Here is a 16,820-nt window from a genome sequence, read left to right on the forward strand (position 1 = left end):
AAGCTTAATGTGATCATTAAACATTTGACATCCGAAATGAAACGCTTTTCCATTGGTACTTCCTGTTTTTCCTCAAATCCGAAGATTCGTTCTACTTGGATAGTAGAAATGTCCGAAAGTCAACGAGCGTAGGAAATGGAAACGTTTACCTCTTCAGACTTATATTTCAATGGTAAATCAAACAGTGCTGTCTTTATCGAATGTTGAGATATTTTAGAGATAATATATAATTTTTTTATTTTAAAGTATAATATGGAATATAAAATCTGTATCATAAGTATATTGTAGAATAAGTTATTGAATTTTTACAGAGATTTTATCATGGCTACTAGAATATTTCTATTGATGAACATTATTCGAGCATATTGAAGCAGAAGAGTGTTTCAAGAGTTAGTTGAAAATTCTAACAAAGGAAGGAACATCGTTAGCTATTGTTCATGTATGCATTATGTGATTGTGAATACCTAGGAAGAGGAAAAAGAAGAAAATACATACTTGCTTGACGACGAAGTTTCGAAAGATCAATATGGCAATGTTTTATAAAGCTTGGAACAAGGGTACGAGGAAATGGGAGGGATTTATCTTTTTCAAAGCATCTAACTGTGAGCGGCTTTAGCTGGAGGGTATAAGCGATTGTGTTCAACAAGCTTTGTCGAAGAGCCGTCCGACGTTCCATGCGAGGTAAGGGTCAAAGGGGAATTAAAATGAAACTGAGGGAGGTTTATAATACAAAATAATTGAACAGACAGGGACGATAAAAAGATTCATCTTTTTTCAAAGTAATACCATTAGCAGGGGAATACTTTTAAATTAAACGTGAAATAGAAAGTCCTCGTCACGTCATTGTTATTTTATCGATTTAAATTAAGTAACCATTCGAAATAATTAAATGGGAGAAGTATTGAATTCTATATTTCAAACTGTTTGCCGTAACATTCGCAACATATACATAAAAAATATTCGTAATATTTAATTAGCGTTTTTCTTAAATATTCAAATTTGGACGATATAATTTGGTGCGTAGCGCTAATTACCCATTTAGTATGTTATGAAAGGAATTTCGTTACAGTGGATGTCCGTAATACGTTCTCCCATATTTATCGTCAAGTACCTTCGTTTAAACCTTTCTCCATTATCTCTCTCCATGTACGTGTGCTCTGGTGCGCGTTTATCCGCGTAAGGTCGAGTGGCTGGCATTGAGTGTGCGTGTGTACGTAGAACTCCTGTCTTATTTTGACAATAAGGACAGTATTTTTTCATTTATTTTCCTGTCATCACACCAAGCGAACAATAGGAGATTGGCTGTATTATTCAGTTGCCTATTTAGCTTCATTGTTTGATAGCACGCTTGTTTATTTTGCAGAGCAAAAGCCTATATTCTTAGGAACCAATTGATTTGGAACATGATATACGAAATATTAGATAATTAGAAGTATAATGGGATTATTGTTTTGCATTCTCCAATAGGGAGTAACTTTCTAGAACAATTTACCCGTTCATTTGGAAGAATCATACCAGCCGTGGTATATCGATCCGCAAAAGACAAATGAAATCATACAGCTAAATAGATAGTTGAATTATACCGCTAATCGTATTATCGCATTGTCTGCTTGGTTTGATGAGGGGAGAACTAATGAAAAAATACTATCCTTGTTTTCAAAATAAGAGACGAGATGTACGCAACACGCACACTCATTTCCGTCCACTTGACTGGAGCACGTAAACGTGCATGTGCACGGAGAGAGGTAGTATTAAATCGTTCAATTTGATGGTGCTGGACGAAAGGTAGGAGAGAAGGTAATCCTCAACGAGCAAATCGTTAAATGCCGATCGATACCCGTTAACAAGGAAATATGTAGACAAGGAGGATCATATAGTTTTGCAAAAAAAATCACTATTTTGCCCATTATAATTTTCTATGATGTCTGCGATAAATGTTGAATCAATTCTTTTCCAACATTATCATCCCTAGCATTAGGTGTGAGGTCTTTCCGTTTTATTATTACATGGCATCAGTATTATTGCTCTCCTTTTATATTTTTTATATTTTTTTCCCTATTAATATTTTTTTTTTTTCTAACATGTCTGTATTAATATTTGTCTTGAATCCAAAATTCTCCTGCGATATTACTTATGACACGAAACTAACTCGTGTTTGGAAATTTTGCCATTCTCTTAATGAAAAAGAAATGAGTAATTAAAAGCGTTGGTAGTCTCAAATTGTATATTACGATATCACGAAACGATATGTACCAAAAGAGTATTACGTCTCTGATTTTCTGGCTTATTTGTCTAGGGAGCAATCTATTTCACTAGAAGTTTCGATACGAAACGAGTACAGCTTCGCAAATCTCTCCTGTGTTTCATGATTGCTTGTTCACTCCATCAAATATCACTGCATCGTACGAGGCGTACTCGCGTACCATTGCAGACAAGTCCTTATCACTCTCTTTAAGTGGTTTAGAAAAGCTCTCAGACCGTTGTGAACGAAGTTCTTCTTCGTAAAATCGACTGATATACTTTTTATATAACTTGTTTATTTGACCATTTCTTTATTAACTAACTCAGTGGTTCTCTCGGTGGGGAAACACGGGAAAGAGGTGAAGGTAATATTAGGAAACCATAAATGTAACGAGACATAGAGTATAATATTTACATAAAGATACAAATATAATTACGTAACTATAGGAGAGGGGAAATATTTATCCCCATGCGTTCTAGTTAGAGAATTAGAATCTAGGAAGCTTGGTCTTCTATCGTTATGACGTGACCAATTTAACTAGGATAAGTCATTCCTTCCGTGATTTTCGACCCAGTAATACGCAAGTGTGTCTCATACCCGAAATAATCCCTAGTTGTCATACGTACCAAAGAACAGCTTTACAAATAATACAAACGGCTTAAAAACGATTAGATTTAGTAGAAAATTTCATTTCTATATCATAGAAATGAAATTGATTCTCTTGATTCATAGCATTTTAATTATTATTTTGTTGGGTTTAGGAATAGTTGCTGTAGTCATATATTTGTATTTATAAGAAAATGTTCGTTCTTTATTTCGATATATTACGGTAAACTTAAATTCGAAAAAAATTTACTCCAATATACATTTTCTTCGAAGAAATTATTTACGGTAAGAAAATTAGCTACTTTCATTTCCGTTTAAAGTTCTTCGACATGTATCTACTTAGCGAGATTGTAATCCAATCTCTTTTCCAATAAATAAACATTTAATCTATTAAATATAACTAGTAAGTATAAGGTAGACTTACGAAAGAAGTAAGAGTGCGAATTTCCTATATGAATATCCGATTAATTAGTCTTGATAATTACAATAATTATTATTATAATAGTTAATTATATCATAAATAATTACAGTTTTATACGATTATTTCAATTAAAAAATAGACGAATTATTGTAAGATTCTCATTAGGAAATTCCAAGATATATTACACAGATAATTTCGCGTGAACATAGAATATATATACATATAATTACATAACTATAGGAGAGGGGAAATTATTTATCCCCATGCGTTCTAGTTAGGGAATTAGATTTTACGAAGCTTGGTCTTCTATCCAGCTAACATGTGGCTAATTAAACTAGGGTAAGTCATTCCTTCCGTGATTTTCGACCCAGTAATACGCAAGTGTGTCTCATACGATAAATAATCCCTAGCTATCATACGTGCCAAACAACAGCTTTACAAATAATAGAAACGATTGAAACATCTTTATCACTAATCATTCTATTATTCCATTAATATTCTTTAAATTTAGCACTATATTTGTATAAGATTTATTAGAAAATACCATTTCCATATTATAGAAGTTACCGGATAATTACTCCAATTTGGGATTCATACCATTTAGAATATTTGAGATAAATTCACTTATAAATAATAATACTTTCTTCGGCTGCATATGATCTACGAAAATATTCAATAAATTATTATAAAATATATAGATATGATATAGATTTTATATTCCACATTACATTTTAGAATAAAAAATTTATCTTACCTCTAAAATATCTTACAATTAAATAAACACAGCATTGATTGATTTTCCATTTAAACATAAATGTAAAAAGGAAAATGTTTCCATATATTAATCTCGTTGATGGTCTGGCATTTGTACTATCCATGTAGGATGTATCGTCAGATGTACGGAGAAACAGAAAGTGTCAACGGAAATGTGTTTCACTTTGGATGTGCAATGTTTTATTATCTGGTGGAGCGTTGTTTTTCTTTGGAATTACAATTCAAATATAAGTCAATTCGGCTCCTTTGCAATACATCCACGCTATTGGAACTGCTGTCGTCTTCGGTTAGTTTAGTATATCTCTGAAACAATATAAAATTCGTAGATTATTTAAGACTTACGGTAGCCATTCAATTGTTCATCTAATTGCATAGCTCTCAAAAATAAATTTCGCTACATCCTTTTAAGCGATATAAAGTACCTTTTCCGAAATGCAGCAAACAATAGTTTAGATAGTATTGATCACGAAAATCACTTTCATTTCCATAAGGTATACTTGAAATTTTATAATAAATCACAAACTCATGACTACTAACAAATCTACTTTATATTGATAGTATAAGCAAATGACTAGTAAGAATGAAGAAATTGTTTCCACCGCCTGAATTACTTGTATAACGGATCTCTGAAACGTATGAAGTATGCACGAACGAATATTTGTTGTGCCACATTCGCTCGCGTATTACTGGTTCGACAACCACGGAACGAATAACCTGCAGCTTCATCGCCGTCCGCCGAACGGCGGTATTTATACCCCGCACATCGCTTTGGGTTGTTAATCAAACAACCACGAGGGCACCCTCTGCACAGGGTTGTTACACTTGGCGTAGATTAATCAATATTTCGAAAGAAACAAGATGGTCATAAGCTACGAGGAAATGAATTTCTCTAATGATCTCTATTAATTGGATGTATCATTATCCTTTTTCTCCTATGCTTTTCTGTCGTTTCTTTTTTCCCCACTTTCTCTGTACAATTTGAAATTAGAAATTAATTAAAGAATTCTAAAAATTGCCAAATATGTTTCTTCCTGTTTTGGTCGTTAAGAATATGTATCAATAAGAATTTATTTGGTGCAAAGAACAATGTTTGACGGTTTTTCTTGTAATATTATTTTCTGTTCTTTTTCTATTACTTAAGATAACAATCTCTTTTTTACACATCTGTCTTTTTTTATAACGCATTAGTAAAGAATATGGATTCATATAAAATCATTTGTTACTTTTTTTCTCCTAATATCATCTTTATCTCTTTTACGTATTTTATTTGGACACCATTTACGTAAGTCAATCAAAATTTCCTATTACGCGATTCAACGACTCGGAAAGGCTTATTTGAATATGGATTGGGGAGAAATGAATTTCTCGATGAATGTACATTTATCGACGGATAGATTTATTGAAGGGTCGTCCGACGTTGCACGCGGAACATTGATCAAAGAGATTTGAAATGAACATGAGGGAGGAATATTTTGCAAAATATTTCAACGCGTTGGGACGATCAAAAGCTACACCGTATTTCGGTGTTAGCCAGGGAACACTTTTAAATTATGCGTCGAATATTCAGTGTACGTTTACGTCATCCTGTCAACATTATACCGGTTTAAATAATTCAAACTATTTATTAAACTAATTATTAAACTGATTATCATAGTCGGTTTAAATAATTATTTAATGTAATTTAAAAGAAAAGAAACGTTTAATTCAATACTCCAAATAGTTTAGCATAATATATACAATACGTGCTTAAATAAAATTCATAATATTTAATATATACCTGCAGTAATATGGGGATATGGAGCACTTAATTTGCTGCATAGCTCGAATTCTCATGTTAACGATTGATTCGAGGTAAGTGATTTGCAGGTAAAACGTTCTCCCAAACTTATCGTTAAATACCTTCATACTGTACAATTATTATGGTCTCTCTCTATCCGTGTGCATACTTTTGCGCGTGCGGGATCGTATTAAAGCAGATGGGATGATTGTGCGATGCTATGGGCGTGTGTGCCTATGATTCCTCTCGTATCTTGAAAATGAGAAAGATATTTTTTCATTTGTTTTCCTCTCATAAAACCAAGCAGACATTTGGATAATACGATTACCTGTATAATTTAGAAATCTACTTAGATGGATGATTTAATTACCCTGTTAAGTCTTTTACTTTACTTTACCACTAATTTAGTTTTGATATAGAAACGTCTACATTTCCCTAAAAATTTACTCCCGATTGGAGAATTTAAAATATTATCCAATTTTACTTCTAGTTATGCAATATTTCTTATACAATGTTCCTTACTAATTAGTTCCAAGCAAAATATTATATTTCTTTAATCTTTTATTCCTTATTTCGTACAACTGAGTATAACAGAGATTATATTATATTTCTAGTAACATGATATTCGTATTTTCCGAATATATTAACCGAATGTTCCAAATTCTCAATAAGCGCATATATAATCTAACATTGATATAATAATTGCCCCAATATAATAGAGATTCATTATACTTATTAATGTTATTATTATTATATCAAAACATAAGTTATAAATGTTGTAGAGAGACAGCCTTTTCATGAAATTGGCCCTCCTTCGGTATACAGTTCTTTAAATTCGAAAAGGAGATATGTAACATTAGATTTAACAACGTATAATGATTAAAAGGAATAGGGGGAATCAAAAGAAGAAAAAAGAATCAAAAGGAGAAAAGAAGGATAATACGTAAAAGAGATCTCCCCTTTACGGTAGTAAGGATCCGAAATTATTAGGAACATTTCGAAGGGATTACTAGGGATGATACCCTCTTTAATACACGAAAAAAAGCGAGTGGAAACAGTACACGCTCCAACAATTAGAGAGCTTACTACCTATATGGAGTAGTTGAATAAGCTATTTATTCTGAATGGAGTCGAAATCTTCATTCAGGCAAGTTTCTAAGAGTTTCTTAAGAGGGGTGATCCAGAATAATAAATAAGCTCCCAATCACTCACCATAATGGAAATCATTTATATCATTTTAGACAACATGCTCTCGGATAGATAAATCATATTTGAATTTTATACCGTTTAATATTAACGCAAAAATTCATTTTCATTTATTATTATTTTTTTTTTATTACCATATTATATACAAACGCATAATTCTGTATACATATCTGTGACCTATATTCGCGATGCTACATTATAGACCATAGTATTGGAAAGTTGTATAGTTTTTTATTATTATTTTGCACTATATTTTACACTGTGCAATTTCTCTTCGGTATACTATTGTATAATATTGAACAAAGAAGAAAGTACAATTGGAGTTATCGGATATAGGATATTTTTGTTTAGACGTTTATACGATTATATCGTATAATCGTATATAGAGCCAATTTGTACAGCTGTTGGCTACTACATGATATTATTGCGTGTTTGCGATCCCTATGATACTACTTAGTGACGAGTCCGACAGACTGGTTGATTTTCTTGAGTGATACTAGTTGAATTGCTTGCTTATGTGTCAGTTAATCAATTAAAATAGAGATACATGATTCAATGAGAACGAGAATACAAAGAGGCAAATGAAGAGTCTTAGAGAGATACATATCAGCAATCGAATTGGTATCGTTTGTTTTCGTGATTAATATCATTAGTTTTCTTTTTTTAAATATCATACCTTTCGCTTGCTTGAAGCAACTGTTCATTTCTGTGTTTGAAGGAGATTCTGACATATTTTTCTGACAAAAATAAAATTCTGATTGTTGACTCAAATATTTAAATAAGTAATTAGAACGCTTAGAAAGTATACTAAAACATTCACTGAACATTTTTAATATTTCCGGAAAATTCTGAAATTGTATTTAAAAGGGAAGATAATTATATGTGCGCTCATTGAAAAATTAAATCATTTCGATGATAATTCGGAAAATTCAAATATTATGTTACGGAAGATATGATAAATCACTGCTATACACAGTTATACGTAAAAAGAAATAAACGACTGCAGAAATATAATATTTCCATAGGAACAAACTAGTTTAGAACATAATATAAGAAGTATTTGATAAGAAGAAGTACAATTGAACCATCCATTTAAGTTGTCCAACAGGAGGTAAATTTTTAGGAAAATGAATGTCGTTCCGATGAAAGAACTGAGACAGTCGTGGCACATCGATCTGCAGAAGACTTAATTAAATGTGCAAGTAATTAAATGATGGATTTAAAAAGATAATTGAGTTATACAGCCAGTCGTATCGTCGAATAGAACGATCTGGCGCATTCAAGCGCGCACAAGAGCACACACGGACGGACAGAAATAGTACCAAATCCTTTAATACGAAGGTACTTGACGATACGTATGGGAGATCGTTATACGCAGATGCATTTTCATTAAATTCCTATTAAAACGTACTAACAAAAGAATCCTGGCTATGTAGCAAATTAATTCGATTCTTTAAAATTACAAAATTACTCTTAAACGTAAATTAAATATTTTGATTATATTTTAAGTACACGATGTTACGCGATTCAGAAAATTAATTCAACATTTCTTCTACTTTCAATTAGTCGCCTGATTACTCAATTAACTCAAATACTATGACAAGGTGACGTAAACATGAAACACATCCGTAAATCCTTTAAGCGTTCCTACAGGTTCAATCATTTTGATATTTTAATCATTCAAACCTGCCTTAATTCAACTTCGATTATTCTGAGCTCAATCTTCAATCCATGATTAAAACTTCCATTCTCATAATCGTTTCTACACTCGATATCATTTTCTGTTTTTTCCTTATTATTTCTATTATTCCCGGTAGGTCACGTAAATCCATTTAATTTCGTTCATACGATACACCTTCTTAGAAATTTTAGAATTCAAATCGAAATTTTGCAAAATCAATGTTCGGCCAAGGACAAACATCGTTTTGATTAGAATTAAATTTATTATGGAATCATCGTTGTCGAGATAAAGTCTATCGTCGATTGAATCGTGAGCGAGCGTGGACTCCTAATATTTACACTTACCCTCTACTACTTCATCCCCTGTATCTCCTTCTTCTTCATCTTCATCCTCTTCTTCTTCTTCAATATTGATTCGCATAACATCTTTTTCGGAATCACTATTAATCGCCCTAAGGTTTTCCTTATCGTCCCTAATCTCGGCATTGAAATAAATATTATTACGATATATATAATTTTCTAACTAATTGCCGAAATTAATATTAGTTCGATATCCAAAAATACGGTCAACGTTATTATTGATTTTTATTTGCCCTTCCCGACTGCATTGAATCCTTCTGAAGTTGCAAAAAAATAGAATCCAAAGAGAATCGGCGAGGAAACTTACTTTTCTACGAAGGAACGTTCCCGCATTAGAGCAAAAATTCAACTTTGACCCATGATCCGTATGAACCGTTGGACGTTCCTTCGAAAAACCTTTCCCAACGCAATCGATTATATCCTCTTACTGAAGCCGCTTCCTTATCGATCCTTTGAAGGGATAATTCCCTAGCCCCGTACCACCATTCGATAGCAGCATAGTAAAACAGTACTACATCGATTTCGAGAACATTCGTTATCAAAGCCAATATAAATTTTTTCTTCCTATTTTTTGTTTGTTTAATTTCAGACACCTGACGAATAAGGTATAGAACAAAATATTACGGATAAGTTAGAGACAAGGTCCATGTTTCAAAAGGAAATGCCTTACTATTGATTCCAGTACGATGATATATAGTATTCCTTAGAAGCACTAGAAGAGTTTTGGAAGAGGTCGATAATTTTAGATAATGCAATATCACTGACCGATTACGCATAATTCAATGTGTGTTCTCCATGCATGAGATATATAGATCTGTACTTTTTTTTCTCATTTTTTAAAATTCGACGTATAATGTAAAGTAACATGTCACTGTCAATGAATTTTAAGGAAAAATTGACAATTTCTAAGGACGATTAGATACTTCTCATGTTGATCACTTCGGCGATTATATAATTTTTATTATGCAAAGAGAAATTGGAAAAAAATATTATTTGAATAAATAAAATTTTTGGTCGACGTTTCACAAATGGAAATTCAAAATGTGGATATTAACGTTCACAAGATATTGTAATTATGAGAAAATTTCAACAATAAAATTAATTCCTGTTCGTTTAATATTAACCATTAATAGGGCGCGATGAATTAATTGTAGTGAAAGCGTTATTACAATATGCATCTATGCAATGTGGATTGTTTCATATGGTAGTTAACAGCACAGGGCAACAGTAAGTCGGCTTAAAAGGGATTGGTGGACAAATCCGTTCCTCCCCACTCACATCATATTCAGCTCTTTCGACCGCGGAATAGGAGGTGTCGATTGAACTGCGTAAAGCCTATTCAAATGAATTACGCGAAAAGGGAAATAAATATAGCGAATGATTTTCTCTGAATCCATATTTTTTGGCACTGTATAATAAAGAAAGAGAGAAGCTTGTTAACTTAAATAACGCAAAGAGAATTAGTAATATTAAGAAACAAATTTTCAAGCAATATTTCTTGCTCGATATTAACATTTATTTCTAAATATTTTAAACGATAAAAATGGGAAAAATAATAATAGTCGATTATAAATATTCTTTAGTCAATTTCAAAATTGTAAATTGTAAAGAACAGGAATGAAAAAGAAACCAGAAACAAAAAAAAGAAAATAATTTGTCCAGTTAATGCGAGTTCATAGTGAAATTTACTTCCTTCTGACCCACGACATTTCGGTTCTTTCTGTTGCGTAATACGCGGTATTGATTACATTGCATAAAATGTAATGCCTCCTACCATCGAGCCCTGCCTTGCAGATCAGTTCAGTCATCCGTCTGGTGGAGGAACTCCTCCGCGGGAGTCATCCTTTCAATAATTTTTGATCGAGTAATACGCAAGTAAGTGATAAATAATAGCGTCTATACGTCTATATAATACTTCATTCGTCCCAAAGGAATCTTACAAGCAATCCAGTCGGTACAATTTTTTCGTTTTCACTAGTCTTTTGTTCGTTATCAATATAAGGTAAACTTGTCAGGAGTCGTTAATATGTGATTTGTTATAACATTCCAATTCTATATTATGGAAATGAAACTAATTTTCTTCATCAACATCATCCTAATTATTATTTTGTTGCTTCTCGGAGAAGGTACTTTATATCGCTAGGAAGCGCGTGACCCGATTTACCTATGGTGACTCGACAATTTCAATGAACAATTGAACGTCTATCTTGTCTTCACTAATCTACAAATTTTAAATTATTTCAGAGATATACCAGGTTAAACGAAGGCGAAAGCAATTTCAATGGCTTAGAAATATTGCAAAGCTGCAGAATTGACTGCTATCTGAATTGTAATTACTTCCAAAGAAAATACGTGAATTTCAACTACGCTGCATGATAATTGAATATTCCACATCCGAAATGAAACACATTTACTTTGGCAGTCCTTGCTCTTCCGCATATCCGACAATAGGTCATTTATGGATAGCATGAATATCCGACCATCAAACAGATTAGGATATGAAAACGTTTTCCTTCTTAATCTTATATTTAAATGGTCGATCAATTAATGTTCTATTTATCGAATGGTAAGATATTTTGGAGATAAGATATAAATTTTTTATTCGAAAGTATAATATGAAATAAAAGATCTGTATCATAGGTACGTTTTATAATCAGTTACTAAATTTTCACACAGATTTTATGATGACGACGCGAGTATTTCTATTGATGAGAGGGACATTAGGTCTCTTAACTGTAGCTATCCTTCATATTGTATTATTGTATATAAATCAAGAACCTACATATTTATTAACTAATGTAACGAAAAATATTATATATATGGGAAGCAAGATGCTCCATGAAAGAGACGAGGTAAATAATAATATAGGAATAAAAGTTTTAATATTTTTTCAAAGAATTTTGCGTTACATGTCATTCGTAATTTAATGTGTCAGATCATAAAAGCAGAGGATGAAGCTGATGCTGCTCACGAATTTATTACAAATCTTCCAAATGATCTGGTAGGCAAGTTAGTGAGAGAATCACCTAATTATCTGGTTTATGGAAACAACATGTTTCTATTTCTAGAGCATTACTATAGCAACCATCGACATCAATATTAAATTTTAATACACGAGGTACGAAGATATCAGATGTAAGTAACTAGCCACTTTTCTATATTAATTTCTTTTATAATATAGTGCATCTTTATAATATAATGCAATCTTTTATAATATAGTGCATTGAATCGTGAAAGCAGAAGAGTGGTCCAAGAAGGTGGAAATTCGTACTGAAGAAGAAACATCATTAGCTACTGCTCTTGCATGCATTATGTGATTGAGAATACCTAGGAAATGCAAAAGGAAAAAGAACATTTGTGTGTTTCCGACGAAATTTGGAAAAACCAATATGGCATTGTTTTATAAAGCTTGGAACTGTGGTACGAGGAAATGGGAGGGATTTACCTTCTTCAAAGGATCCAAACGTGAGCGGCTTTAGCTGTAGGCTATAAGCGACGGTACTCAGATCGATTTGTCGACGTTCCACGCAGGGCCAGGATCAAATGGGAATTGAAATGAAACTGAGGGAAGTATATCATACATAATAATTTAACATACAGGGACGATCAAAGGATTCACCGTTTTTGGAAGTAATAACGTTAACAGGGAAATACTTTTAAATTATACGTGAAAGGGAAAATCCACGTTCACGTGATTTTTATTCCATCGATGCAAATTAAGTAAGCATTCGATATTATTAAGAAAGGAGAAATGCTGAATTCTGTATTTCATATTATTTCTCATAACATTCATGACATGTACTTAAAGAATATTCGTAATATTTAATTAGCGTTTTTCTTAAATACTGAAATTTGGACGAAGAATTCGGTAACACAAAGTATCTGTTTTTAATACGTTCTCCCATACTTATCGAGAAATACCTTCGTTTTAAACCTTTCGGTATTATCTCCCTCAATCTGCAGGTGCTCTAGTGCACGACTATCTGCGGCGGTTCGAGTAGCCGGGGATTAGTGAGCAGTTCTGTGTGCGTTTATGCGGACAACCCCTATTTTACCTTCATATTATTGGAGATTAGCTTTATAATTACATTACCTATTTAGATTCATCGTTTGATAGCACGATTACTTATTTTGCAGAGTAATGGATTATTTTCTTAGGAACAAATTGATTTGGAACATAATATACGAAACATTAGATAATTAGGATTATTTTTTTGCATTCTTTAGTAGGGAGTAAATTTCTAGGAAAGTGTTTCGGTTCATATAGAAAAATTAAATCAGTCGTGGTACATTGACGTCCAAATTATCCAGGTAACTGCATGATACAGCTGAATGGATAATTGAATTATACCGCTAATCTTATTATCGAATTGTCTGCTTCGTTTGATGAGAGGGAAACTCATGAAAAAATACCTTTCTTGTTTTTAAAATAAGAGAAGTGATGTACGCAGAAACGCCCACTTATTCCCGTCCACTCGAGCTGCACTTGAAAGGCGCGCACGGAGAGGTACAACAATCCATCGTTTAATATCATGGTGCTTGACGATAGGTACGAGGGAAGGTTTTGCGTACGCACAGATCGTTAAATTCCGATCAATACTCGTTAACAGGGAAATTTGTAGACATGAAGGATCATATATTTTTGCAAAAAAGAGCAAAATTTTGGCCTTTATAATTTTTCACGATGTCTATGATAAATGTTGAATCAATTCTTTTCCAACATTATCATCCCTCGCGTTATGTATCAGATCTCTCCATTTTCTTCTTGGATGGCACCACTATCACTTCTATTGTTTTCTTCCGAATTAATATTCATTTTTTCTAACCGTGTAAATGGAATTCCTCTTCGGTATTACTTATAGCACGAAACTGACTCGTGTTTGGAAATTTTGTGATTCTCTTAATGAAAAAGAAATAAGTAAGTAAACGGGTTGGTAGTCTGAAATTGTATATTACCAAATCACGAGATGATATATAACAATAATATAATACTTTCCTGGTTTCCTGACTAATTTAGTCGAGGGATCTATTTATACTACTCGAAGTTTCAATACGAAGTGAGCTCAGTTTTGAAAATCTCTTTCCTCAGTTTTATGAATACTTGTTTACTTCATCAAATATCATTATATCGTACGAGGCATACTCATGTACTATTACAAACAAATCCTTTTCATCGCTCTCTTTAAGCAGGCTAGATAAGCATCCAGACCGTTGTGAACGTACTTCTTCTTCATAAAACCGATTGTTTTCGTACGTCCTCGTAATTTGATTATTTCGTTAGTTACGAATTCAATTGTTCTCTCGGAGGTGAAATACGTGAAAGAGAAGGTAATATTAGGTGAGAAAGAAATACGAAGAAAGATATTGTCCGAATACAAGTTTTTTATCATTATGCAATAACGAAAATGAATTTTTCGATAACTTGAGCAATATGCATTTGTTTACAAGAAAAGAAGGTAATATTTGGAAAAAATGTTTTCAAGCAAAATGGAAGTAGATATAACTTCCGAACATGAGAAATGCTTTCACGACAGTCTGAGCTCTTCTCTGATCCGCTGAAGGAGGGTTGTAAGAAGAACTTGTATATATAGTGATATTTGATGAAGCAAACAACAGATCCTAAAACTGGAGAAAGAGATTGTCAAAGCTGAAACGAGTTCTTATTAAAGCTTGTAATAGTATAAATAGGTCCCTCGACTAATTAATCAAAAAACCAGGAAAGTATTATTTTTTTGTTATGTATCATTTCGTGATTTCGTAAAATGCAATTATCTCCATTTTATTTATTTATCTATTTTTTTTTTTCTTCTTTTTTTCTTTTTTTCTTTCTTTCTTTCTTTTATTAAGAGAAAGGCAAAGTGCCCAAATACGCACAAGTCTCATGATATAAGATATAAGTAGTGAAGAAGAATGTCAGATAGGCATTCATATAGTCACGTTAGAAAAAATAAATATGAATTCGGAAGAATACAACAGTAGGGATAGTTATATCATCTAGCAAGGAAACGAAGAGATCTCATTGATGAAAGTGATGAAAATGTTGTAAAAGAATTGCTTGAAACCTAATCATAGATTTCGTAAAAACTAATAAGTGCTTTTAAAATATATACTCTGATGTGAGTCGTTGGACCACGTCTGCCCGAATAAAGTTCCATCGATTTGTTGAGAGATAACGACCGAAATGGCTCAGTGTAGAAATGATTATTACGTTATACGCACATTAATTGCTTACTCGGACGAAAAGGTCGAAAATGAAGTTAATTAAGGGAAATGAAATTCTCTTTTATTATTGAACAAATATCTTTGAATTCGACATGTTACTTTTCTCTCTTTTTTTTTTCTTTTTCTCTCTTTCTTTACACTTTATAATCTGAAATAAACTAATGAATGTTGACTATTAATTTTGTTTTTATTTGTTTGCTTAAAATTGACTATCAATAAGAATTAATTTCTCCTTTTTTTTAGCTCTTGAAACTATCATTTCTTTTCGTTTATTACTCGATAATAAGGTATACAGATTCAGAGAAAATCTTTCGCCATATTCATTTCTTTTTTTTTCGTTATATCATCTTTTTCTCTATTACGTATCTCATTTGAATGCGCTTTACGCAAGCCAATTTAAATTTCCTGTTAAAATTTCCCGAAAGGACTGAAAATCCGGAAAAATATACGGGTTGGGAGGAAATGAATTTCTCGACCAATTCCTTTTAATTCGACATAATATCATTCGTCTGAATAGCGGTACGACTAGACGGAATATATCTTTTCCAAAGGATCTATAGATGAGGAGCTTTAGCTAGAGGGAATAATCAATTCGAATCGAAACGACCGTTGAGGGGATGTCCGTTGACATTGCATGTGGAACATAAATCAAAGTAGAATTGAGATGGAATTGAGAAAAGTTTATCTTTATAGTATATTCTATATTTAGTAAAATATATTTTATATAGTAAAATAATATTTGTAATTCCCAAATGCATTATTCAAATGATTTATGTTCTCAGTAAGCGTATAATATAACATTGATATGATGCATCGCCTAACATAGTAGAAATCTATCATATTTTTTCGACTAACCGATCGACATGGCTCAAAGCATAAATTATAAATGTTTTAGGAAGATAGCCTTGCCATGAAATAATCTTTCCTTCTCAATAGAATCTTCTGATTCTACTTTCTTGGTAATGTCAATATTCTCTTTACGAAAAATAAATAAATTTGAATAACCAAATACCAAAAAAAGGTCACTCCCCCAAAAGGGGATAAAGATAATTAGATATTACAAAGTAAAATGATCGAAAGGATATGAACATGCAGAATGATTCATAGGAGGAAACAAAGGCAGAGAAATAATCAAAAAGAAAAGTATCATAATAATAAAAAAAAATTATTATCTACGATAGTTTCGATTTAATAATAAAAAGAGTAGGAAAAATAGTAGAAATAAATTTATTAAATATTTTAATTTATCGCGTTAAATCTATCTATATATTAATCTATCGTATCTATTGGAATGCATTACAAGATGTTGATCCTCAATCTTGTAGGCTTCAATGCAAATTCTCGGAAGACTCAAATGAAAGAAAATCCAAAATAATATATAAGCCACCAATCAGCTGCGATAATCGATTGTGTATCATACATATCAATTTAAACAAGATGCTCTCATATTTGAATATTTTGTTTCGATCTATCAACCTGAATGTTTAGTCAAAGGTTATTTTTTTATACAGTCAGTTGCAAAAGACGTAATT

General features: G+C 32.1%; 2 long non-coding RNA genes across 2 annotated transcripts in view; both read right to left on the reverse strand.

Annotated features, from left to right (window-relative positions):
- LOC127070105 (uncharacterized) overlaps positions 1-16,820 on the reverse strand; it is an 83,686-nt gene that overhangs the window by 38,647 nt on the left and 28,219 nt on the right. The window lies entirely within an intron of this gene.
- LOC127070175 (uncharacterized) lies at positions 2,630-9,532 on the reverse strand. The gene is made up of 4 exons (XR_007784298.1): positions 9,374-9,532; positions 9,052-9,184; positions 4,024-4,346; positions 2,630-3,929 (listed from the first exon to the last, which is right to left on the reverse strand). It is a non-coding gene; the product is annotated as an uncharacterized LOC127070175 (long non-coding RNA).

Source organism: Vespula vulgaris, chromosome 17, assembly GCF_905475345.1.
Source record: "Vespula vulgaris chromosome 17, iyVesVulg1.1, whole genome shotgun sequence".
In the NCBI taxonomy this organism is placed as follows: Eukaryota; Metazoa; Arthropoda; class Insecta; order Hymenoptera; family Vespidae; genus Vespula; species Vespula vulgaris.